At 43.1% G+C, this 25,779-nt stretch overlaps 1 long non-coding RNA gene across 1 annotated transcript in view; it reads left to right on the plus strand.

The window, feature by feature from the left end:
- Positions 1 to 11,298: 11,298 nt before the first annotated feature.
- The window catches only part of LOC146007185 (uncharacterized), an 88,252-nt gene continuing 73,771 nt past the window's right edge, over positions 11,299 to 25,779 (plus strand). The window contains exon 1 of the long non-coding RNA XR_014444270.1: positions 11,299 to 12,118. This is a non-coding gene — a long non-coding RNA (uncharacterized LOC146007185). The remainder of the gene's footprint in view (positions 12,119 to 25,779) is intronic.

Raw genomic sequence — 25,779 nt, forward strand, 5'->3', positions numbered from 1 at the left:
GTCAGCATCCCAATCAGTGAGTATGCGGGGTGGGCTAGCGTGCAGGTGTTGATGAGGGGGTTAGGTTTAGGCACTAGTGGGGGGACTTTGGGTTAGACTGGGGGGGGTAGAAAAGTTTTGGGTAAGGTTGCTGGGAGCGGGGGTTAGGTTTAGGCACCCAGAATGGGGGGGGGGGGTTAGGGTTAAACTGCTAAAAGGAAAGATTGGATGAGGAGGGTAAGGGGAGAGGGTTAGGTAATTTACAGAGGCCATGTTGGGATTCTTCATTTTGGGATACCAGGGTCGACACTCCCATATAAGTACGGAATCTGCCAATTACATTCACAGTAGCGCACGCAGGGGGGGTTTCTGAGTACCCAGAAACCCCCCAGGAGTCTAAGGGCCCTAGGCTGAAAGCTGAGGGTCCCCTCTTTCCATGGGTATAAGAATTTTAAAAATCGGCCCTTGGGAACCGGAGATATCTGACTTCAAAGCAGTGGTCCCCATCCAAGCCTGTTAATTGCTCTTCCCAGTCAGATGTTTCAGGTTCTGTCTAACTTAGAGTTTTTCTGAGGGTATATTACAAATGCTGGGACTCTCCCCCTTTGATGGACACTAGGAGCTTGTCTCTACTTTTCCCAAAACCAGAGATATCAGCCTTCCAGCAGCTGGTTACTGCTCCAGCTCCACACACCTGGTATGTAGTTTTATATACTCGTTGGCGGATTGCTCTGCCTCCTGAACTCTGATCCCCAAGTCCCCAGTACCATTTGGTAGGTGGGATTCTCTAGTTTTTAATTCCATCAAAATCTAAGAAATCTATTTCTGGGAACTGGAGATATCTGCAGTCAAGCAAGCTGTCCTTCCACCAGAAAATTATGAATAATAAGTCCACTCCACTATACACCCCTTCTCTGCATATTAACATCCTCTACCACCCTGGAAGTTATGTATCAGGGCCCCTTCATTCAGCCCAATGCCCCCTTCTCCCACCCCATCTCCCACCATATGTGCAGTAAAGGGGTAATTAGTGCAAATTACTGATCCAGGCCCTACATGCTGAGCGGTTGATATAATACCCCCTACCACCCCCGGGACATCAAAGCTTCCCCTACCACTGGAGGGGCCCCAATACATTGCTATGCCCAGGGGTCTACACTGCTGTTGACACCCCTGTATGTGTATATATATATATATATATATATGTATGTATGTATATATATATATGTATGTATATATATATATATATATATATATATGTATGTATATATGTATGTATGTATGTATGTATATATATATATATATATATATATATTATTTATATACATTTGGTCTATCTATAATACTTTAACTGACCCGGCATGTACTGGGTCACCTAAGTGTCCATCTCCGTGCTTTGCTCCGCCCCTCTGGAAACCCCCTTCTGAAAATCCTGCGTTTGCCACTGATTCAGAAGGGCATATATTCTTAAAATCAAAGAAAACGTGACACAAAAGTTTGCTGGTGGAGGTCTGATTATACAGTCTATCACGGGTGGTTTTATCCTCAAAACATTCCGATCTATTCAGTTGTTTTGAGTAATGAATAATACATACATGAATAATAATCCTATGAGGGTATTATATTTAACTATTATAGTAGATCGGAATAAGGTTTAATTTCACGGTGCAATATTTTCTATCAATTATATTTGGTTGGAAATATAAATTGATTGCTAATGATTCCAAAATATGTATTTAAGATGGGCATTTTTATATTATGTAATTATAAATTAAAATAATAATCATTGCCACTCATGGGGGTGAAGCTAGGCACCCCAGGGACTCAGTTCATCTTTTATTATTGTTATTATTATTATTTATTAACAGTTTCATATATAGCGCAAAAATATTCTGCAGCGCTTTACAGAGAATATTTGAACACTCACATCAGTCCCTGCCCCAGTGGAGCTTACAATCTATATTCCATACAAATGTACACGCACACACAGACATTCTAGGGTTAGTTTTTGTTTGGAGCCAAGTAGCCTACCAGTATATTTTTGGATTGTGGGAGGAAATTGGAGTACCCAAAGGAAACCCACACAAGAACGGGGAGAATATACAGACCAGGGGTGGATTGGGAATTAAAACCAGCCCGGGAAATATCTTGAAGCAGCCCCAATGTTTGGGGGGGGGCAAACAAAGATGGAACTGTTGCGCGCCGCAGGCGCGCCCGATTTTTAAGGGGGCGTGGCCTCGTGATATGTGGGCGTGGCCTATTTCAGCAAGGCCATGCCCCATTTTTGCAGCTGTGGAGACATGGCTAGTGGCTCTCTGAGCTGCTGGCTATGTCCCCAGCCCCTCAGGCTGCAGAATAGGCTCATGCACACAGCATCTATTCTGCAGCCTGTGGGGCTGGGGAGATAGAGACAGGGGGGTGACAGGGAGTCTCCCAACTGCCCCCCCCCCCCCACCTCCGTGGGACACTGAGTATGGGCCACCTCCCTTAAACACATTATGCAACATAACTAGAGGGCCCCTTTTTCTATCAAAAAAACTGTACGCCTTATGCCCCACAGTATGAGCCAATATTTACATTATGATAGATTATGAACCAATATTTACATTATGAGACCTTATGATAACCTTTAGACTGGGGGGTGTGTCCAGAGCACTGGCCCATAAGAAACCGTCCATTCTTAAATCGATTACAGACAGATTGGCACAGCACACAGTACCCATACCAAAATGGTAATAAATAGTCCCCATAAACAACTGAAATGCTCCATTGGGTGCCCAGTCACAAGGGCCGCATAAAAAAAAAACATTGAAAGCTTTAGACATTATGACACTCCAATACATACATTGACATACAGGGTAATGAGAACAGTGGGATGTGGGGGGACACTGGAGTAGATGGGTTAGATATTGCGAAGAGGGGCACTGAGTTGGATGGGGAGGGAAGGGGGAGAAAATGGGCCGACAGGGTGGAAGACACTGCATTTGGGGGATCAGTGAGATAGTAGGTGACACTGGGGTGGATGGAGTGGCTTTGCAAATGGGGGGGGGGCTAGATGAAAAAGTGGGTAGAGAATAGGGGATGTGAGGGACAATAGACAAAAAAGGGGGACATTGGACTTTATGAGGGAGGCAGATTTTGACTACATTGGCTGGAATTTCTTGCTGGGGGCAGTTAAATGGGTAGTGGGCAGGTTTGAGAGGGAAGGGGGGGTCACTGGATGGGCAGGGTGGGAGAAGAAACTGCAATGGGGGCAGTATGGTGGATGGGGACACTGGGATGGATGGGAGAACACTATTAATAGGGGGTACTGTGAAGGATGGGAAAGGGAGCAATGTGATTGTGAAAGGAGATACAGAAGGCTGGAGTAGTGGGGACACTGGGCTGAATGAGGGGGAGGACTGGACTGGCTGGTGCTTTATAGTAGGTGGATAGTGAAATGGGCACAGTGGGGAGAGAAGGTGGGAGACAAGATAGAGGACGCTGGATTGGAGAAGGAACCGGCACCATGATGTGAGCACTAACCTGCTTTGATTACATTCATTTCCTGCCTGGACTGGTCCCCGAACTCTGCAGCCACACTCTGCGTCTCTGCAGCCACCCGCACGTCACGATGCAGCTGCTGGCATCTGAGGTGCTTCTCAACAAAATGTGTCTCCCCGGCGGCCGATGTGTCAGTGGGAGAGGTATGTGACGCCATTCCCAGCCTCTCTCTAGCTCTGCGCCGCGGCTCTGCCTTTAAACCTGCAAGTACCGCGGGAGAGGCTGTGTGCAGCCGCGCATGCGCACCAGCCCTCCCGCGGCCATTTTAAGTTTGGGTGACCAGGGGCTGGCCGCGGCCATGTTTAATAAGGGCATAGTGCTGCGGCCGCGGCCGCTAAGCACGTAGATGGTGGTCCGCGGCCCAGCAGGGAGGGTGAGCGGCCGCAATTTACCTCAAATAAGCCGGCCCACCGGGAAAATGCCCGGTTTCCCGGCAGGCCAATCCGCCCCTGATACAGACTCCGGACAGTTAGGGCCATGGTGAGAATTGAACCCATGACAGGAGGAGGAGAAGGAGGAGGAGGGGGAGGGGGAGGAGGAGGAGGAGGATCCAGTATTTATATAGTGCCAATAAGGAATTTTGCAAACTTCTTCAAAAACACTGAAGTCTGCCAGATTCCATTCATACAGCAGTCACCATGTGACCACATACTATGTAAAACATGGAGCTAAAATCATAGCCTGAACCACTATCCGATGGCACTTACAAGTGCACCGCCTAGAGTAATACAGGTTGAGTATCCCTTACCCAAAATGCTTGTAACCAGAAGAATTTTGGATAACGGATTATTCCGTATTTTGGAATATTTTTATATTTCAATAAGGTATCTTGCATTTATGTGGTATAAGCACATGAAATACACACAAATATATTTTAATTGTACACGAAACAAGCTTTTAAAACATGAAAAAAAGATTGTGTACAATCTCAGACACTGAATTTGAATGCCAAGCAATCATGTCCTTGCACATATTTAGTGCCAGTTACATGTTATTTCCGCAGTAGTGCCAGTTACATGTTATTTCCGCAGTAGTGCCAGTTACAGATGTAGCCAGTAGGCGTTTAGCAAAAAATAAAAGTAAATTTTGGATACTATGGTTCTCAGAATAATTTGGATAACGGATATTTGGATAAAGGATACTCAACCTGTATTATGCAGTTTAATTTAATTTAATTTCTATATGATGGAAAAATAAGAGAAAATACAGTATTATACTCAGATAAACTGATTTTTCTTAAGACTAGCATTTGATGCTATTTATGCTATGGTTTTACTGGTGAATTACATAAAAAAAAAACAAAGACTAACACGCAGCAGCATTTGGGGACACTGATAGAAACAGGTGTTTCCTTCATATTATTATTCCATACTTTCTATTAAACCCCTGTCTGATAGTGTAACCAGAATGCCTGTAAAGATTTCCCGATGGATTGTGTTTGTCATTTAATATAAATATAATAAAGTTGCTATGGAAATTAAAATACTTTTTAACAGTTGTACATAAAAAGCCAATAAGTATTGTAACTTGTTTTGTCATTTTGACACTTTTTTATTTTTCCATTATGTCATTAGATGAAAAAGAAAAATACCTCAGTTGAACTGAGATTGGTGTAAAGACCCCAGAGAGGGAACCCAATTGTGATACCCTGTAGCCAGACATAATTAGAGTTACAGAGGACTACAAGGTCCCCTTAAGCAATGAAGAGGTTAAGTGTTGGTAGTGACCAAGGAAAATTATATCTCATTATACCTTTGATGTTTCTGTTGGCAGATAATTGATAGGATGTTAAACACCTGTTTGATTATTGTGTTAAACACTTATTAAACATCTATTCTGTCCAGTGAATGAGGGGAACATTTGTTACACTACTTACCAATTTTACTTAAATTGTTCAGCCCCCTCTGTGAAAATCACCACCTCCAATAAGACGCATTCATCGCTCTTTACCGGTTTTGTTCCCTTAGATAAGTGTTTTAACATGAGCAATTTCAGTAAAGAATTGTAGTGTTCTCCTGTACAAAGTCTTTCCAATGGTTTATATTATACAAAATGGAATGTGTATGAATTATTTCTGTAGTTTAATACACATTTCTATAATGAAAACCTACAGATAGACTTAATCACATCTGGTGATTGCTGAATGGGTTCTCAAGCTGTTTTGCAATAATCTGAGTACTGATTAAAAAGAGAGACATTCATTTCTGCATATTTTGCAATTAGTGCTTAAATCTAATCCTTTAATACATAAAAGACTCCGACAGTCTGACGAATTCAGTTTGTATGCATACTAGCATTGAACTTTATGGGGTTCATGCAGAGACAGACACAAACACATTATATGTCTTTTCCCTGCAACTTATACATTTTCTGTTCTTAAATAAAATCGTATGCTTCTGTAAGCCATGAGCTGGACTGTCAAAGATGGCTGTGGTGAGCCAACCGCAGCTCTTGTGTCACCACACTGCCCCTTAGTGTAGGTATATATATTTATGCCACGGCAAGCGGAAAGAACATAGTGGATAATTAATACCCCTTTCACACTGCACTTGTTAAACGGTATATTGCCGGGCAGCGGCAGCGGGGCAGCATGGTAGGCAGAGTAGGCAGCGGGCATTCCAGGGCTCCTAGTTGGCAGGTCCCAGACTGATTGCTGAAAGCATCATGCAGGAGGAGGCTGGTGCACAGACAGCGGGGGCACTGTTTCTTATTTTTATTTTTATAGCACCTTCTAGAAGATAACAGATAGAGGGGGAGATTCTCTTAACTAAAAATGCAGTAAAAACCCAATTTTCGGGGTTTTTACTGCATTTTGAGATGCTCTAAGCATCCCCCACTGGTTTACCGCAGCGGGGGGGCATCGCCAGAAAAATCTGGTGATGCCCCATAGAAGCCTATGGGCTTGTAACGCGACCGACCCCCCCATACCCCCGCCGCCCTGCACCGACCCCCCCTCACCTGTGTTCGGGCAGCACAGAGCTGTGACCTCCTCCTCCCTGCACTATGATCCTCTTCCGGATGCAGGGAGGAGGAGAGCCAGCCCCCTGCCACAGCAGCAGCAGCACAGTGCCGGATAAGGGAGGGAGGGGGGAGCTGCCGGGTCCCGATGGGACTTGCTGACTCACCGCAAAGGACAGCTCTGTCCTTTGCCATAATTATCGCGTATGTTACAACATATGCGATAATTATGTATGCGGTAAGGGGGCGCGGATGTTAGAGCATCCCCCCAGAATGTAATTGGTTGCACATACAGATGGAGCTGCTGTCAGCCAGCCCGCTAGCTCGCCAGATCTCAGTTTCTGGCGGAGCTGGGGACACCAGCAGTACAGAACGCAGGGTTGCTTGAAGCTGGGTACACCAGCAGTACAGTAGCTCAGGCTTGCTTGAAGCGGGGGATTCCAGCAATGTAGATAGCCGGATGGCTGGAAGCCAGAGATGCCAGCAATGCAGATAGCCGAATGTCTGGAAGTTGGGGACACCAGCAATGTAGATAGACGGATGGCTGGAATCTGGGGATGCCAGCGATGCAGAAGGAAGGCTTGCTTGCAGCTAGGGACCCCAGCAAAGCATTAAGAAGGATTGCTTGAAGCTTTGAACCTCACTTCAAAATTCACACTTCTATCATTATATTATTATTACTACATTTTATTTATAAGGTGCCACAAGTGGTTCGCAGTACTGTACATATTGCACACATTAGAACAATACAGGGTACACATAACTTAACATTATTGTAAAATGAACCACAGTTCTCAGTACAATACAATACAGCTGAGATGTAAGTAGGGATGCTGACAGGTCAGCTGGGCCCTGATGAAATTTAAGGGGCATGGTCACCAGATGGGGCCTCCGGGTGGTCTCTGGCCATACCCCCCCCCCCCCCCCCCCCATGAAAAAAATGAGAGGGAGAGAGAGGACAGGCTGCCGCTGTCTCTCTCCACAGCTCAGTAAATGAAAGAGAGGCTGTGTTGTGACAGTCGCCTGTGCTCTATCTCCCCACTGCAAGGAGGAAGAAGGGAAAGAGGGCCCTGCTCCATGGAGCATTCAATCTAGCAGGAGGAGGACACAAGCAGCTGCAGGAGAGATATGAGTCGCCACAAACAAGTTTAGTATATGTATATACAGGCAGTTGTACTTATGTAGAGTTGTGTGTGCACTTACATATAACTATTTTCAGGTGGATTTCTTGCACCAAATATAGGGCTAGTACAAGGGGGCAGAGACAATGACGACGGCTATGGAGCTAAACTATTGGATGCAGACACACAGATACATCTCTGCTAAAGTACAAAGTTGAAAATATATAAGTTGTGCGCACACTGCTGCTGCTACATCAGTCAAGTACCTATAGAAAGTCACTCCTCCCTTCACCACTGTAGCATGCAGAAACCTGTAAGTATCAAATTAACATTTGTTATGTCCAGTACAGTTTAATAACACATCAGGGTGACATACAATAAAACAAATAGTACATAACAGTATTATAAATACAAATATTATCTACAAAGTGCCAGGTGCAAAAACAACAGAGGGGTAGCAATTACAGGCAGAAGTTAAACTGACATTCTGGCAGCTCAAAGAGAGTGTCCTATGGTGTATAGGCTTACTCACTGTGGGCCAGATGTATCAAGCTTCAAAAAGTGATAAAGTGGAGAGTGATAAACAGCCAATCAATCAGCTCCTACCTGTTATTTTTCAAACCCAGCCTGTGACATGGCAGGTAGGAGCTGATTGGCTGGTTGTTTATCACTTTCCATTTTATCACTTTTGAAGCTTGATACATCTGGCCCCATGAGCGGCAGCACGGCCGCCGAGAGGTATGCCGGGCCCCAGTGAAATGGGGGGGGTGGCCTAATTGTGGGAGGCGTGGCCACCTCCCCCAATTAAGTCACACCCCCAAAATTATTACGGGGAGAGTGAAAAAAACTCAAATTCGGGAGGGGGGGGGTGTTATTATCCCCCACCCCTTCAGCAGCAGCAGCACACATCTACAGCATGTGCTGTGCTGACAGCAGGCTCAGCATGAGCTTTCACGCTTTCAGTGAGACGCTCATGTGGAGCCTGCTGTCAGCACAGCACATGCTGTAGAGGTGTGCGCTGCTTCTTCTGCAGGGCAGGACCAGTATCCCCACCGGGCCCCTGCAGCAAGCCCCGGGCCCAGGAAATTTGTATACCCCCCCCCCTCTCGGCGGCCCTGGGCGGCAGTACCAGACTGGTGTCACCAATAGCCATGGATCTGGAGTAGATCTTGTACCAGTGTTGAACCCGGGATATACACTATACTACGCTCTCTTTGAACTGCCTGAATGTAAATTTTCCCCAGAGAGTGCCAGCATATTCAACATATTATTTCAATATATCTCCTGGGCAACATTGTATCTTCAATAGAACTCATATCTTAGTAAATTTAACCCTAAATGTCAAATAAATACTGGTGTCACGGTACTTGTTTCCAAGCAGGGCGCCCAGATTTCCTACGTACGCTAACGTAGTGAAATCGCATCGCACATCGCATTGCATGGCTTTTTGTGGCATGAGATGTGATCTCAGTAGTTAATATGGTAAAACACCACCACTCCACGTCACCCCAAAAGCGTGGCGAGCACAGCGAGCCCCGCGAGGGGCGTTGGAACGCGTCCTCCGACCTTTTAATACCCCCACTATCCACGTCGGCGTCTAGATGATTTTATATAGTGTGGCGAGCGCAGCGAGGGGACGCGGAATACATGTAAAGTAATCCGCGTACACTCACCACGCTTCGGGCTCGGTGGCTCTCTGCGCTCCTCACACTATATAAAATCAACTCCACGCCGACGTGGATAGTGGGGGTATGAAAAGGTCGGAGGACGCGTTCCGCTGCACTCGCCACACTTCAGGGTGACGTGGAGAGTGGTGGTGTTTTAGGTGTTTTACCATATGAACTACTGAGATCACATCTCACGCCACAAAAAAGGGCCATGCGATGCGATGTGCGATGCGATTTCACTCAGGGTGCAGTGAATAAATTAACTAAATGAACTACTGAGATCACATCGCACATTGCATCGCACGCATCACAAGGCACAAAAAGCCATGCGATGTGATGTGCGATTTCACTACGCAGAATAGCCCACTAATACCCCTTTCACATTGCAGCTGTAACACGGCATATTGCCGTTTTTTTAGTGCTTTAAAACGTTTCCAGCAGCAATGTGAAAGCTACATTGTCAATTTACCGGTTACAGAAAACCGGCATTTTGACACGTGTTAAAAGGAGGATCCTACACGGTTCGGAGCCGTTTCACCTGCAGTGTGAACAGCTCAGAAACGGTATTTGCTATAAATGACAACCACACTTGATCCCCGCCCACAAGCAGGAAAAAAAACATTTAAAAAGACATTGTATGGCTTTCTATGGGTGAAACGGGTTGAATCTGAAAGGTACAAAACGGTATTTAAACTGCAATATACCTTTACATCATGCAATATGAAAGGGGTTTAACTGGCTTTTGACCAGTTTTAAGACACGTTTAGAAAAACGGGTTGAAAGCAGGTTTTTGCAATGTGAAAAGGGTATAAGGAAATAGCTTAGTGGGCGCCCTGCTAGGAAACAAGTACTGGTGTCACTTTAAAAACAACAAAGGAGATATACTGTACTGAAATAATATGTTGAATATGCTGCCACGCTCTGGGGGCAATGTAATGGATGCAACTTGCAGGCTCCAATGAGCTGTAGGCAAATCTAACCAATGTTTTAAAGGGGCAATCATTTAAAAAGCAACACCAAGTCTGTTTTTCCTTTTAAATTATTGTCCCTTAAAAACATTAGGTGGACTCATTGGTGACTAAGGGATGCCTACAAGTTGTAGGCTACTGCATTTACCCATATACATGACTGTTATATATATATATATAAATATATGTTATATGTGTCCCAATTCTCACTTACTGTATGTACTACTTGCACTGAATGCTGCAGTACTTCTGGAATTTCAAGGAAAACAAATATTACAGTATCTCAACTGCTGGCACTGTGCAATCCATGTTTGATGCATCAGATTCATCTCTGACAATGTTTTGGAAATGAATAACAGCCATTGTTAAGAGCTGAAAAAGAGCCTTAAAATACCATCAACTGTCTCACAATACCATCAGCGATCACACAATACCATCAGTTTTCTCTGAATTGTAAGCTCTTTCAAGCAGAGACTCAATCTCATACACAGTAGGAGGTCTGTGTTAGTAAAATACATTTTATTCAGAATTTTTCTTACCGTCATCCTACTTGCATCTCAAGTGAACGAGATTTTATATGTACTCAAGGGGGATAGTAATGATCCACACGTATATCTCTTTATAGGTCATCGTAAAATGAATGATATATAAACTTGAGAACAACTTTAGCACCTGGCAGGTTATACGAAACACTTTTTGAAAACTCTCACAAAGTGATCCCCTTTACAGATGCAACGTATGCTGAATACACAGTGTGGTGTTATTAATGTAGTATATTAGCATAGTAACATGTATACATTGTTTGCATTATGATTGCAGCATTTTGTTATGAAATCAGTTATCTCCTGGAGTGGAATTAGAAAAAGTTCTGGATTTACAAACTCTTCCTGCTCTCTCCTATATATATCTGCAGTGGGTATCACTTCAAAGCTGGAAGCAAGCTGATGAGAGGTGCTGTGGGGATTTAGAAGGGAGGTGGGATAGGATGTCCCATGGTTGGAGCCCTCCCAGGCACTTTGCATAAATAAATAAATCAGTTCAGAGAGTGTGCAAGGAGGAGTGGAGGAGGTTACTTACACTGAGGGGGGAATCCAGCTGGCTCATCTGATCCCTGCAGTTCAGGAGAGGGAGCAGTGTGTGTCATGTTACACAGGAGAGAAGATCAGCCGCAGCAACCAGTTGAGAATTACACCTTCCTAATGGGGACTTTTGTGTGTGACTTCTTTACAATTCTCCCAAGTCACTGAAGTTCACCAAGAGAAAAAAAAGAAGAGAGAGAATAAACTACAAATCAGCACAGTCAGCAACAGGACAGAACTTTCCAAAAACTTTTTCTCTTCTTGTATATAAATCTATTTTATTTTGTTCATGAAGTTGGATCTACGCTATCAAAGCTGCTGTGGTCTATTTATTTGTGACTGGCAGCTCCATTCCTGCACCCTGCTTGTCATACACCGAACAGCTGCTATTGGATCCACCTCGGTTTGACCCTGAATTCTGGATTTTTTGCTTCTTGGATTAAAGATTGTGGATTATTTATTCTATTTATTTATTTATTGCTCCTCTGGACAGCATGGAGGGGAAGGAGGTGTGCAGGGATGCTGCTAGCAACAATGTATTCCCTAGGAGTTGTAAAGTCATCCCCTGTAGGACAGAGGACTCCAGGACGTGCAGCTGGTTCCCTGCACTCCTGGGATGTGGGTTTGCAGTGCTATCAGTCTTTTCTCTGGTTCTCAGCCTCCTGGTTTTCTGTAGAACTTCTGACCTGCAGTCCAGGGTTTCTGATTTAGAGAAGCAGCGATACTCTCAGCTATCTGCATTGGTCTCTGCAGACCAAATGGAGACAGCTATTTTGGGAAGAGTTGACCAACTGCTGGAAGAGGTCTGTACATATTTACTTTTTGCACCTTTTGTACTGTACTCAAATATTGAATGAAAGACACCAATTTACACACAATTAACAGTTACTTAAGCTCACATTCTTCATTCCACTGTCATATATACAGTATATACCTATGTATGATAAGACACACAACACATGAGTAAGAAATATAAAGTTAAGTTATACTTTAAAAAGTTGTGAGTATGATACATGCAAATATATAAGTTTTACAGCAACATTAGATTGTAAGCTCTTGAGAGCTGGTTTAAAAAGGTTCCATAGGCACAGTGTTGTTTTTCTAGAGTAGAATGTACATCCATGCTGGTTCAAACTTTAGAATTCCTAATAATGACAATACCAATGTATGAAAATGACATTGTACCTTGTAATACAGTACACATGGCTTTATCAGTGATTCAAACAGTAAAGGTGTGTACACACGGTGCAATATGGTCGCTGATCAATTTTGGCTCAGTAATATATATCTCAGCGCTCAGCGAACATATAGCGACACCGAAAAGCGACCAGTATAGAACTGGTCGCGGGATCACGCACCTAGCAATTTATCGCCCTGTACATGCACGCTCAACAACCATTTAGCTAGCGATATTGGCTAATATCGAAGCAATGTAAGTACGAATAAAGCCATGCTGGTATTGTATATGTTATATATAATATATATATTAGCAGCATCCGTATATAGAACAGTTATTTGCCAAAACTTTAACAGGGACTGGGAGTTCCTTTCTCACTGTTGCAGATACATTTTTATAGCTACCTGTAGGATGAAGATAGAAAAGTACATTTACAGTATAAGCATCCTTTTATAAATGACTTTGGGGTACTTGTGTACTAGCACGATATTTGGTCGCCCGACATATAATCGCATTGCATCGCATGGCATACACCCGATGCACTGCGATGCGATGCGATTTAAAATTGTATAAGCCCCCTATACGATGTTTAATTGTATAAGCACCCTAATGGGGGCTTACAATGTTAAATGCACCCCCACGCCACCCCCACTATGAACGTGAACCTAAAGTGTGGCAAGCGCAGCAAGCCCACGAGGGGCGGCGGTACGCGTCCTACGACCTTTTCATACCCCCACTATCCACGTCGGCGCGGAGTTTATTTTATATAGTGTGGCGAGCGCAGCGAGCCACCGAGCCCGAAGCATGGCGAGCGGACGCGTATTACTTTACATGTATTCCGCGTCCGTTCGCCACGCTTGTGGCTCGCTGTGCTCGCCACACTATATATATAATAAACTCCATGCCGACAATCGCATGCCTTATGGTCTGCGATGCGATGGGCGCCGTGCTAGTACACAAGTACCGACTTTGGTACTGTACCTACAACACATTGCTAAGTGTATATTACTGTACAAGTAATAAAAGTTTGAATTGTAAAAATTCGAGCTCTATCTGATTTACTTTAAGCAATTTAATAAGCCATAGCACCAATGGTGATTATTGCTTTAAAATGCTTCAAAGTACCCACGCCACTGTTTTACAGTATAGTGTAAGTATGACATGCTCTGGCTATGGTATGCTAAACAAGGAAAGAACTGCTTATACAGAAACCACTGAAGTTCTACTTTTGAGGAAACAAACTTTTAACAACATAAGAAGTGTTGCAACAAATCTGAACAAGATGCAAATGTGTCCCCTGACTGCTTCATATATGTATACAGGTCATTGATCTGTAACATAAATATCTTACTGCATTTTTAATTCATACTTTGATCCAACATGCTTTGATGTATACATCTCAATAGCCATGCGGCATATCTGACCAAGTCAAAAGATAGACAAGAGCCTTGGACATAGATATAACAACCGTTTTAAATAGTGCTTTACACAGATTTGATATCATTCACAAAGTACTGTATGCATGACCAATAAAGTTGATTCTGATTAGTTCCTACCCAACTGGAGCATAAGTTTCTTACAGGTATGTAACAGCAATGAGGCTTCCACCTTTAAGTACAAATGATAGGGACATGACCTCTTGTCTCCCACTCCGTTTGAAGTTATTTTCAGCTCTCACAAACAGCAATGTCTGTTACAGAAGACAGTAAAGTGTCCCCTAGATGATAATGGCCATAGGGACTGGCATATCACTATAGAGTCTGTTTCACAGACCACTGTTTTTCACACAAGTCAACCAGTTAAATATTTCAGCTCTTGGAGCTAGTTCATTGTGTGAAATATAACGTGAGTTCCCAATACACGGACTTTAATAGCCTTATCCCCAAAGGGTTCCCGAAGGTAAAAGTTAATATAAAATGTTATGTAATTAGTTTATATAACAATACAGTTTAGTTTATAAAAAAAAAAAAGAGAATGTGCAGACTTGCTATTGAATTCCATTCTTATACACACCTTAAATTGACAACAACTATTAAAAAAAATAAGTATGCAGAACAATAATGATTGCCATGTTCTTAACTACAGTTTGCTGGTTGCCCCACATTTGTTCATAACACCCCACATGCTGCACTGAGCAATATTGCTGCAGTACTTCCAATCATTTCTTACCACACCTCACACATTACCCACAAGAAGTGCTGCACCGTATTTTGGGAAATGTCCTGGTACAGTATATGCCAGGATTATCCAATGAAAGCGCATTAGTTTTCATGCTAGTATTATGAATAAGAAAAAATCTACATACAGTATGTATACTGTATGTTCTTGGCGTAAAAAATAACCTGGATTTTAAATCCCCATAACATAACGAAAAATAAATCGGTTATGCCTAGAACACTTCTTATTGCCACATATTGCGGTGCCCGTGTATATGTTTCTGAAAATAATTGCACTGAACGTCCTCTTATTGACATAAATACTGTATATATTTTGATTTGCCATCCATACATCCTCACGTGATCATTTTCTGCAGCCTACATGTATACACAGCTTATTGGCGGAGTGCCATTCTGCCCTTTAATACTATTGCATGTTTTTTTTGTCAGTTTACAATCTGTTGTGACTACTGTAGTTTTATGGTTTAAATGAATACATTGTTCGTTGATGTCAATGTAAAATATAGGACCAAGCTTGGGTTCTACTTGTTGTATTTTTAATACTGGTTGGTGTCTGGTGTCCTGGCATGGGATGAATAGGATTAAAGCATCTGTACTGCATGGATGAAAATTTACATCCATTTCACCTGCTGTTTAGAATTTCGGACTTCTCTGTGAACATAATATATCATTTCAAGCTTGGTGTCTTTTTAACACCAAATAAGGATTTGTCTTGTTTCTCAGTACTTATCTGAAGAATCCCTCATGTCCCAAGTTTAATAACACATTTGATAATTACTGGTTGATTAGGGAAACCTAAACACATGGCAACATGACTTTAACTGAGGATAAGAATTTGTGAGTTGTCTGATCTCTTAAACCGACCACTGATAGATGTTTCTCTTGTTTCGCAACATAAATTAAGCTAGATAGACACTATATACAGTAATATTAAGTGCAATCATGGTACCCGCAACCATTCTGCGTGACCATTGTGTAGTTTACAAACACCGTTCATGGTATCATCCTATTTATGGGTATGATACGGTATAGGGTATCGCCACCTTCGGGTGGCGATACCCTATAGAAGCCTATGGGCTTCTTTTCGCCGCCCGCCGCCTCCGACGCAAACCCGCAACCTCGCCGACCCCCCTCTGACTTACCTTCATGAAGGGTCCTCCTGGACCCCGGAAGGTAAACCCCTCCTCCCCCTAGTGAAGCAGCCGGACATCCTTCCGGCTGCAGGGGGGAGGAGGAGGTGCCAGGGACAGCCTGCTTAGCTGTCCCCGGCGTGAGGGGAGAGCGTGGCGGCAGGAAGGTGACGGAGACACCACTGTACAGGTATCGAGGGGGGCCTCCGTTAACGCACCGTGATGCCAGCCGCATATGTTAGGACATATGCGCTGGCATCGCGGTGGGGGGGGGGCGCGAAGGGCGGCGATGTATTTTAATACATCCACCCCCTAGTGAGATCGCTTAGAAAATGCCCATAAATCGCTACTTGTGTAGGCCCCTTTATTTTTCGAATCACGATTGACTCAGAAGATGAATAATTGTATAAGTGGACAGGGGCAGTGTATTCTGGCATCCAGTACTGATTAGGGGTCTTTAATATGGATGAGCTGCGTGCTACTGATTACTGTGACCTCAGCATGTTTCAACAAAATCTTAGACGAGTGCAGAATTTAAACTTTATAGATCGCCTTTAGCAAACACTGTTTCTATATTTAATTACGTCCTTACAAATGCAATTCACTATATGTATGAGTGAGTTGGATGGTTTTCCAGCCTGAGACCCAGAGGTAAATTTACTAAAGCTTCTAAAAAGGAAAAGAAGTGATGTTGCATAAAGTAACCAATCAGATTCTATCATTTTCTAGGATGGAATATGAAATGATAGACAGAATCTGATTAGTTGCTTTGGGCACCCCCCAGTTGGGGACACAATTACAGATGACACACTCATTTATTACAAGTAGCTACAAGTAGGATAGACCCACACTACATAACTCTGAGTACAGACCTTTTATAGGCAACTCTTTAAAGACCTCAACGCCTCATACCTGTAATTTTGTTAGTTCACTTTTAACTTTGATCTTTTTAAAGGGCATCTCCGTGCAAAATGATATTCCAACTCCACCTCAGTAGTAGAAATTTTGGGAGATGGTGTAATGGTTAGCATTACTGCCTCACAGCGCTGAGGTCATGGGTTCCATTCCAACCATGGCCCTAACTGTGCGGAGTTTGTATATTCTGCCCGTGTTTGCGTGGGTTTCCTCAGGGTATTCCGGTTTCCTCCCACAATCCAAAAACATACTGGTAGGTCAATTGGCTCCCAACAATAAATGTGTGTATGTACATGTGGTAGGGAATATAGATTGTAAACTCCACTGGGGCAGGGACTGATGTGTATGTTCAATTATTCTCTGTACAGCGCTGCGGATTATGTGTGCGCTATATAAGAAACGGCTAATAAATAAAATAAATAAAGCTCTGTTGTTTGGGTTATATAAACCGCCAAAATCACCTCTGCTCCTACTGTAGGATCATCCTGGAGGAGTAAAAAACTGCTCTGGTCTGTACTGTTAGATGACACCAGTAAAATGTGTTTTGTGGCATACAAAAATGAGGACAGGACATTATATCTGCACTTAAAGCAAACAAAAATAAAAACTAAAAATGTGTGACTGTTTTTTTTTCAACAATTGCAACAAATGTGAAGGTGAGGAATGTGTCTGAGCTGTGTCTGCTGAAAGCTCTTTTCCGGTCTGGGTGTGCTTCATTGGTGTAGTGTTGCTGACAGGTGTCACAGCACTGTGTGTGCTGTAATTGACATCAATGTGATTCACAATCGCCCACTGTTTGCTTGTAGACGGAACACTGATTACAGATATGATACAGCTTCTGTTTTTTACAGCACCTTTATTGTCTCAGTAACACCTATATGTCTCTGTCTTCTTAATAGTGCACATAAAGGGCAAGAAATTGATTAGCATATGTTTCTTATGGGGACTACACACGGGGTGATTGTAGGGCATTTTCTAAGAGTAGATCGCTTAGAAAATGCCCTACATCGCTCCGTGTGTAGGGGCCATAGCTATAGCGATGCACGACCCCACAAGTTGCTATCGCCCAGTGATTAATATTCAGAATGCTGGATAAATCTAGTTAAACGCTGGTCAGGGTCAGTGTTCTCACCGGAGATCGGTCCTTACAGATCGCTCAGCACTGACACATCGATGTGTGTTGATCGATCATGCTGAGTGTTCTGAGCATCTAGCATCGCTCAGAACACTCAGCAAATCTCCCTATGTGTAGATACCTTCATAGGCGTGCACAGCACATTTTATTAGGGTGTGCACTGTCAAAGGGGTGTGCCTAGCACCACCTATTGGGCATGTCTAATACCGTCCATTGGGTTTGTCCTACACCGCCAATCAGGTGTGTCGACCATCATCTATTGGCGATCGCTACAATCTCAGCCACACCAAAATCTCCTGCCTATTTCAGTTTTAATCTTCTAATTACTGTGTAACCGTACATGCAAATAAAGTAAAACAACATACAGTATATGGATGACGCGGGTATGCAGTTATATGACAATGGTCTAGTATAATTAATAATCAACATAATTGATTGATGGAAGCTTCTTTCAATGGAATACTGTTTTAAAAAGCAAAAGTCTTTCGTAATGAAGGAGGTGCTCATAAGGGTGGGCACAGCAGTAGGGGGTGCCTGTGCACCCCTAACACTCAATGTGCGCACACCTATGGATACCTTACTGTAAGAATAAGGTTTTCTTTATTAGTAGTATTATTATTATAATTCTTATCCTTTATTTATGTACCGCCACATGGGATCTGCAGAGTACATAACCAAATAAGCAAAACAAGGACACGTAAGTGACTTAAGCCAGTGCGATGTGCTAGCCAGAATTGCACCCTGTGTGCGTGTCCCCACAGCATCACTATTGCCTGGCAAAATGGACTGTGCATGCAATGCAATTTTTACTATGCCACACAGTGTAGTATATTTGGCCCATGGCCAAATCGGCCAAAGTCTAAATCACCCATGGCCTTAGTCAGAATTGTCCATGAGCTAAGTCACAAGTGCCCATGGCTCGCACTGTCTGTACACCTCTTTACATTGCACGACAATATAGTAAAGCACAGGGTATTAAGTAGGTTTATCCATCTTTACTAAATCTGTTAGTGAACGTCGAAATTACATTAGTGATTTTTTGCTATACTTGCTTATTTTGCTTTTTTCACATATCATTTTAATATAAGGTTCTTCATTTTGTTTCGTATTTTTTCTGTATTTTACCCACTGCTCTATATTGCCTTAATGAATTGCATGTGCATTGTTCAGTTTCAATTAAACTCAAAACCAGTAACCCACACTTTGGTGGCAGTTGAGCAACAATGCGTTGTCTTACCACTTAGCATCAGTTGCTGTGCCCTGAAGCAACAGTTACAGTAAGTTAGGCTGGTGTCTAAAAATATTCAGAATCATTTAATCTGCACTATAAAGTTATTGTTATCTAATTAATCCAAATTGGCACAGCTTTTATAAGATCTTATACCGTATGTGCCACTGGAACTTTGTTGCAGAAACTTAAACATGATGGGGGGAAATGCAATAGGATGAGAGATTCAGAAAATGAGAGATTTGGTAAGAAATCTCCAGGTTTTTTTAAAGCGGCAATGATTTACACTGCAAAACCAGTTGCCGCTTTAAAAAAACTGGAGATTTCTTACCAAATCTGTCACTTTCTGAATCTCTCATCCTATTACATTTCCCCCAATGTATTTCTGTATGGAGGCTTTATTTGAACGCATAGATATTACTGTGACTATAACATGTGCAAAAGATCTTTCATGTGGACATCAAAAAGGGAGGAGAGGAGACAAAGGGGCCAATTCATACCTGCTTATCGAGCAGTGAATTCATTCCCATCTCCGATGGTGGGGGGTGTGCGCATGCGCAAAGTCATTCATGCGCAAATACCCGGAGTGAATGAGTTTTACAATCTCCGTGGCGTTCACAAAATGATTGACAGGCAGGGGGCTGTCGCTGGGGTCCACTCAGCGTTTCTTGAGAGTGCCCACATAAACGGTGGGAGCCCTCCTGGAAACGGTGGATGGACACCTGCTAACGCAGGTGTGTCCTCGCCTGCTTGGGGTCGGCGGATGACGTCACATGATGCCAGCACCGACCCAAATTTGCAGGATAAAAGTAAGTCCAGGCTCTATGAAGTGAAATCATTTGATGGTGAGTAACCATCGTATTATCTCTCTTCGTAGACATCATTCGATGGTGAGTAACCATCAAATGATTTCTCCTCTGTGCAGAAACATGCGAGTGGATGTGTAAGCCTAGACATCCGCTCGCATTGTGTCACGGGGATTGGGTCGGCGGGGTTACCTGCTCGTTAGGCAGCAAATATATACAGCCTAGTGAGCAGGTCTAAACTAACCCCAACGAGGCCTGGTCTGGCTTGCTGACAGGCTATAGATCCTTGCATAAGGCCTCATGCCCACAGGTACCTTAGATACTAGGGAACTGATTGTAACCCTAGCCAATCATCTTCTTCCTCACATTCAGAGTATCCGACTTCTAAGATTTGTTAATATTTAGCTGTGTCTCCTGATGTCCTACGAATCAGGGATGGATTTAGGGGTCAGACAGCCCCTAGATACAACATTATTGGTCATCGTGCGGCGAGTTTTCAAACCCATCAGCGCTTCCCGCGCCGCCGCCTGGCTGCGGGATAGCGCGCATCACTGCAGGGACCCCGCCGCCAGATCACACAGTGTCGCAGGTACCCCCCCCCCCCCGTAGGCACCGGGGCACCCCACCCCCCCTTGCCTGGGGCGCTCCGGTGCCTTGCACCGGCCCTGACTGCATACGACATATCGCACGCGATCCTGCTACCCAGAGCTTCCAGGGAGACTTCTGTGCTCAGAGACGTCGCCCTAGTGTATGGGGCCAGTATGACTTATCTATCAACTGCTTAGCATACAACAGATTTTGACTTTTGTGATGAAGTTCTAGAAAATGTCTCCGTCATCCCTCCACCAAAACTGTTCTATGTAAACCATATTTTGTGTACGCATTGCTGTTGGATCACAATTTCAGTGTCAGCCAAACCTTTTTGCAGGCTCTTTGCAGTAATATACTGGGTCTGCTTTACATACCTGACAAGTTTCTGAGCAATTCTGTTGGATACATGTCTCTGGCTTGGTTTCAAAGGTTCATTGTCATCAATTTCATAATGATGTTTCTGACAAATTTCAGGCTGTAAGCATTTATCCTTATCCTGTTTTCTAACAGTTAATTAACTTTATTTTTAAGTTCTCATTTAGATGCTTAGAGAAGCCAATGTTTGTTGAGAGAAGGCACAGCATCCTGAGAGGTCAGGGGGTTGGAGCATTTAATTAGCTCTGGAATTGTCTGCACCTGGATTAATTTCAGGCCTAACTAATTAATCAGGTCTTGATGTTATAAACATAAATTATTTATGAAACAAATAAAAGTGTTCCCAAACTTTTGCAAATGCCACCTTTAGCACTCTTTTTTTCAGGCAATTTCATGCCTTTATCCACGTATGTATGTATGTATGTATGTATGTATGTATGTATGTATGTATGTATTAATTCAGTGGACAAATGCTAATTTGCGTTCAAACCTCTGAAAATGCAATTTGTGGAGGTTTGACCATACCTCTCAACATTTTGCAATAATATGTTGGGATTCCTTGCAGAAAAAGGGGTCTTGGGAAAGGGGGTATGGCTTCATGGGAATGCCCCTATTGGGAACCACACCTCGCTTTAATCAGTCCTGTGGGGGCATGTCCAGTTCTCTTTGAGCTGCTGGCATGCCCCCAGTCTCTCTGTCTCCCATGAATAGATGCTGTGTGTATGCTAAGCAGAGCAACATGACTCCCAACTGCCCCCTGCCCCATACTGTGTGACACTGCTGCCCACAGGAGGGACAGTGGGACTGTCCCAAAAAAGGGGCTATCCCACAAAAATTAGGACAGTTGGGAGGTATGGTTTGACTACTTTTTGCATTTGCTCTGGAAAGTGATACATTCTAGAACTTGGACCCAATGCTGGTAATGCAGTGATGGCTAACCTTGACACTCCAGCTGTTGTTGAACTACACATGCCAGCATGCCCTGCTACAGTTTTGTTATTTGGCCATGCATAAAGTGATGCAGGGCATGCTGGGATGTGTAGTTCAACAGCTGGAGTGTCAAAATTAGCCATCACTGGAGAAATGCAATCTTTAGATGGTGCTACCCTGTAGAACCCTATGGACTTCTATTCACATTGACCTCTGAGTGTGATCTACCAAAAGTATATATCTGGCAACAGAATAAGGGGAGTGCCGCACAGTTGGTGTAGTAGTTAGCATTACTGACTCATAGCTTCATTCTTCACATACTAGACAAAAAAATTCTGCTACTGTAGTTTTAATTGGATTCTGACAAAAATAAACAAATAAACAAACAAATAATTACTTAATTAACTCTAGTGTTTATGTGTGTCCCTGTATTAGGGAATATGGATTCTACATTCTGCTTTAGCCGGGACTGGTGTGATTATGAATGAGTGAAACATTCTCTGTAAGGCGCTGTATAATATGAGCGTGCTCTAGAAATAATTTATGTACTTCATAATTCTTCATATCTGAATCATGAAGTTGTACCCAGAGAATAAAATGCAGCAGACCTTAATAGAAAAGAAAGAGGGGAAAAGAAACTCTCCAGTCAAGGGCAGTCTGCCTGTAGTAAAATGATCAGACAGGTTCCGTTATCATATACTGTCAGTGATTTACACACACTGGTGTTGTGTTTTATATCAAACAGGTTCTGCTTATTGTATAAGGTTTATTCCTGTAATAATTCCTGATTGCCGAATCTTAGCATAAAATGTCTTTGTATATTTTCCTTCCCTTTTCCCTCACACTAATGTTTGATATTATATATGAATTTGCCTTTATGTATTTACACTTTGCTTATTTTGTGTTTGCGTTGTCGTTTTCGTTGTTGTTTTTTGTTGTTAACAATCAGTCGTTTGTTTTCATGCATTTAATGCATATTATATTTAATGCAAGTCATATTCTACTATAATAGGCAGAATGCTACTGAACCAAGAGTTCTCTTCCTTTACTTTTGCGTTCAATACTCCTTTTCCACTAGGCAAACCAGGTCGCACCCTGGATTTTGTACCCAGGTGCGACCCGGCTTGCAAACACTTTCCCACTAGTCTCCCCCGACCCTGCATAATGGCAGGTGGGTGACGTCATCGGGAGGTGGGGCCGACGCAGCACTGGGAGATGAGAGTATCTCCCAGAGGCGGCTTTTACATTGCAGTGAACATCAACCCGGGTTACCCGTTTCTACTGCCCCTGGACCTGGGAGCATCCCGGGTCCAACCCAGGTAACTATCTGGGTTGGAATCCCAGGTCAGTCAACCCGGGATTTTTCCTTGGGACGCGTTTCCACTAGCAAAAAACCCGGATCGATTCGCATGCCCGTGTAAAATCCCGGCTTATCTTTGCTAGTGGAAAAGTTCCTGCCCTTTCCCCCATTTCCCATCGAATCCATTAATTTATTCACCATTCTTACATTTGCATCTTATTCCTAGAAGTAGGATGTCATCATAACATAATAAAATGCTCAGCTAGGCTCTTTCAAGAACACAGCAAACCTACATTAGCAAGATTGTATCAGCATCTCTACACTGTTTTGGTCTGATAGATGACCACCTCTGTTTCTTAGTAGGTGGTGTAGAATCCACATCTTTTGCTTGATATTTAATTATTGTCCAACAGGAAACCCACATAATTACATGGTGACTTCCTGGTGACCTCTGACTTTTCTTATATTCCCCTGAAGGTAAGTTTTCAGGGACCAGACGTTTTCACAGAAAACATTTATTAGAATCCATTTTCTAAATGTTATCAAGTATTAATTACTAAAAGCAGCTTAATAAGGTTGATAGAAATTTTGTTTTATTTTTATTTAATTTTGTAGAATGACACATAGGGCCCGATTCTGAGTCCAAAAGCAGCTATGATTATCAAGAAACCCTGCATGCTCTGAAGAAAGCAATGCTAGACTGGGCATTCATATTGGATAGTTTGCTTCATGCTTCTCCAACCATGAAAAGAGAGCTTCTGAACAGCAACTGGGCAGTCACCATGTGGATGCACAGAACAGATCCCTGTCATGGTAGCCTCATGGGAGTGTTGTGTGCATGTAGCCAAACTTCTATTCCTATTTCAAATGGATCTTTTGCACATATCATGGTATAGATATACCTGCAGCGGTTACTAGGAACAATAACTACAGCTGTAAGAACAGTCAAAGGCGCAATACATATGGATGCAGCCACATACAAACTCACACAGACGGGTGGATACTTACATTAGCCTTGGAAGTTTATATATGTCAGGCTCTATATATATATATATATATATACAATTTAAAAATACTAGTAGCATATTTACCAGTGACGTGTATTATTCATATCTTTTTTATAGTCATAGTGGTATTATTGTAATCATTTTCATGTGGGTACATCCGGCTGTGATGCTAGCCAGTGCCTCCCCAGCCTTTGACCTCACTGCACATCACTGATAAGTACTACTATATAAATTACTGCATAGAAAATGAAAACTATCTATAAACAGATACATAAGGGGCATTCCATCAGACTCCGCAAATATGATGTGGGCAAGTGGGCAGTAAGATTTGGCCTCACTGGACGATACGATCCGTAGCCAGCAAGTCTGAACAGTCTACCTGTACTCCAGCAGCCGACTGCACATTGGAGCAGCATAATGAGAACCCCACAGACGGTGCTAGCCACACAGGAGGATTGTCCTTGTGACGGCAAGCAGTATGGAGTGGGGGAATGCACATCTTTCTTGCCTGCGTGCACAACAGTAGGGAGCAGCTTTCTGATGAGGTCAGCCACTCACAGACCACATCTGCAGTGCAGAGAGTCTGGGAAATCAGGCACCTCTGATTGGCCAGCATGAGAGAAGGGGAAGAGCTGGTGAAGAGGTGGGACCACAGCTGTCTTCTCTGTTTCTCTCCCCCATAAAGCCCTATTACACCATCCTGAGAGGGTGAATTCTTATTGTGAAGCCAAATGTAAACCTGAGCTTTCTGTTCTTCTATAATATGCTCTCCCCGTGCTACTGTATGGGGAAGCAATCCTGAGACAGAGATAGGGCACCACTGGAGAAATCTGAGGGTATTTCACTGCTACAAAAATATACCAACCAATCCGCTCAAAATTGTCATTCTCAATCACATGTCAGGAACTAATTGTTTTGGTGGTACTTTATTTCTCTCTTTATCTTTTCCCAAGCTTTAATAAATATCGTCTTAGTAAGTTATGAAATATAACAGATAGCAAAGAAATAGAATAGGAACAGAAACGCACGTTAATTACTTGGGTTTTTGTAATGTATGTATACATAACTTCCGTTGTGATAGTAAACTTTAAGTAACCACTTTGGCAAAAAGTCATAAGTACATTTAAAAGACTGGAAGCAGGGCCTGATAAAGGTTTCAGGTGGTCTAAGCTAACAAACATGTAGCTCCACATGCTACACATGTGTATGGGTTCTCCGGGACTTGCCAGTCATACTACCCATGTGTATATAATGAAGGTTAACTAGTATGTATGATTGAATGCTTTTGGTGTGTGAAGGACACTTTTGGCTTTAGGCTGCCCAGATGGTGCTATAGCACAATGCACATAAAGCAATGGTTCCATCAGTAAGTTACATTGGCACAGCCATCTGGCAGTAACCTTAAGAACTTTACTCCCCACAGTACATTGGGACCCGTGATAGCTCACAAGCATTAAATAAATTAGGCCTTCATTTTATTCCGCAGCTGTCACCTGCAAGTGCAGCCCTCTCCATCCAGTCATTATGCCCTAGGCTGCAGCCCAATCAGACTATTTGTGAATGAGGCACTGATTTGTAAGCTCTCACCAGCAGTGCCCTCGTCCCTCATGTGTATTTCATTCCCTCACTTACAGTCTGTTTTCATCTCCCCACTGCCTACATAGCCACCAAACCTTTGGGTTCGGCTATCAGT

This window comes from Crinia signifera, chromosome 6 (assembly GCF_055691185.1).
Source record: "Crinia signifera chromosome 6, ASM5569118v1, whole genome shotgun sequence".
Taxonomy (NCBI): Eukaryota; Metazoa; Chordata; class Amphibia; order Anura; family Myobatrachidae; genus Crinia; species Crinia signifera.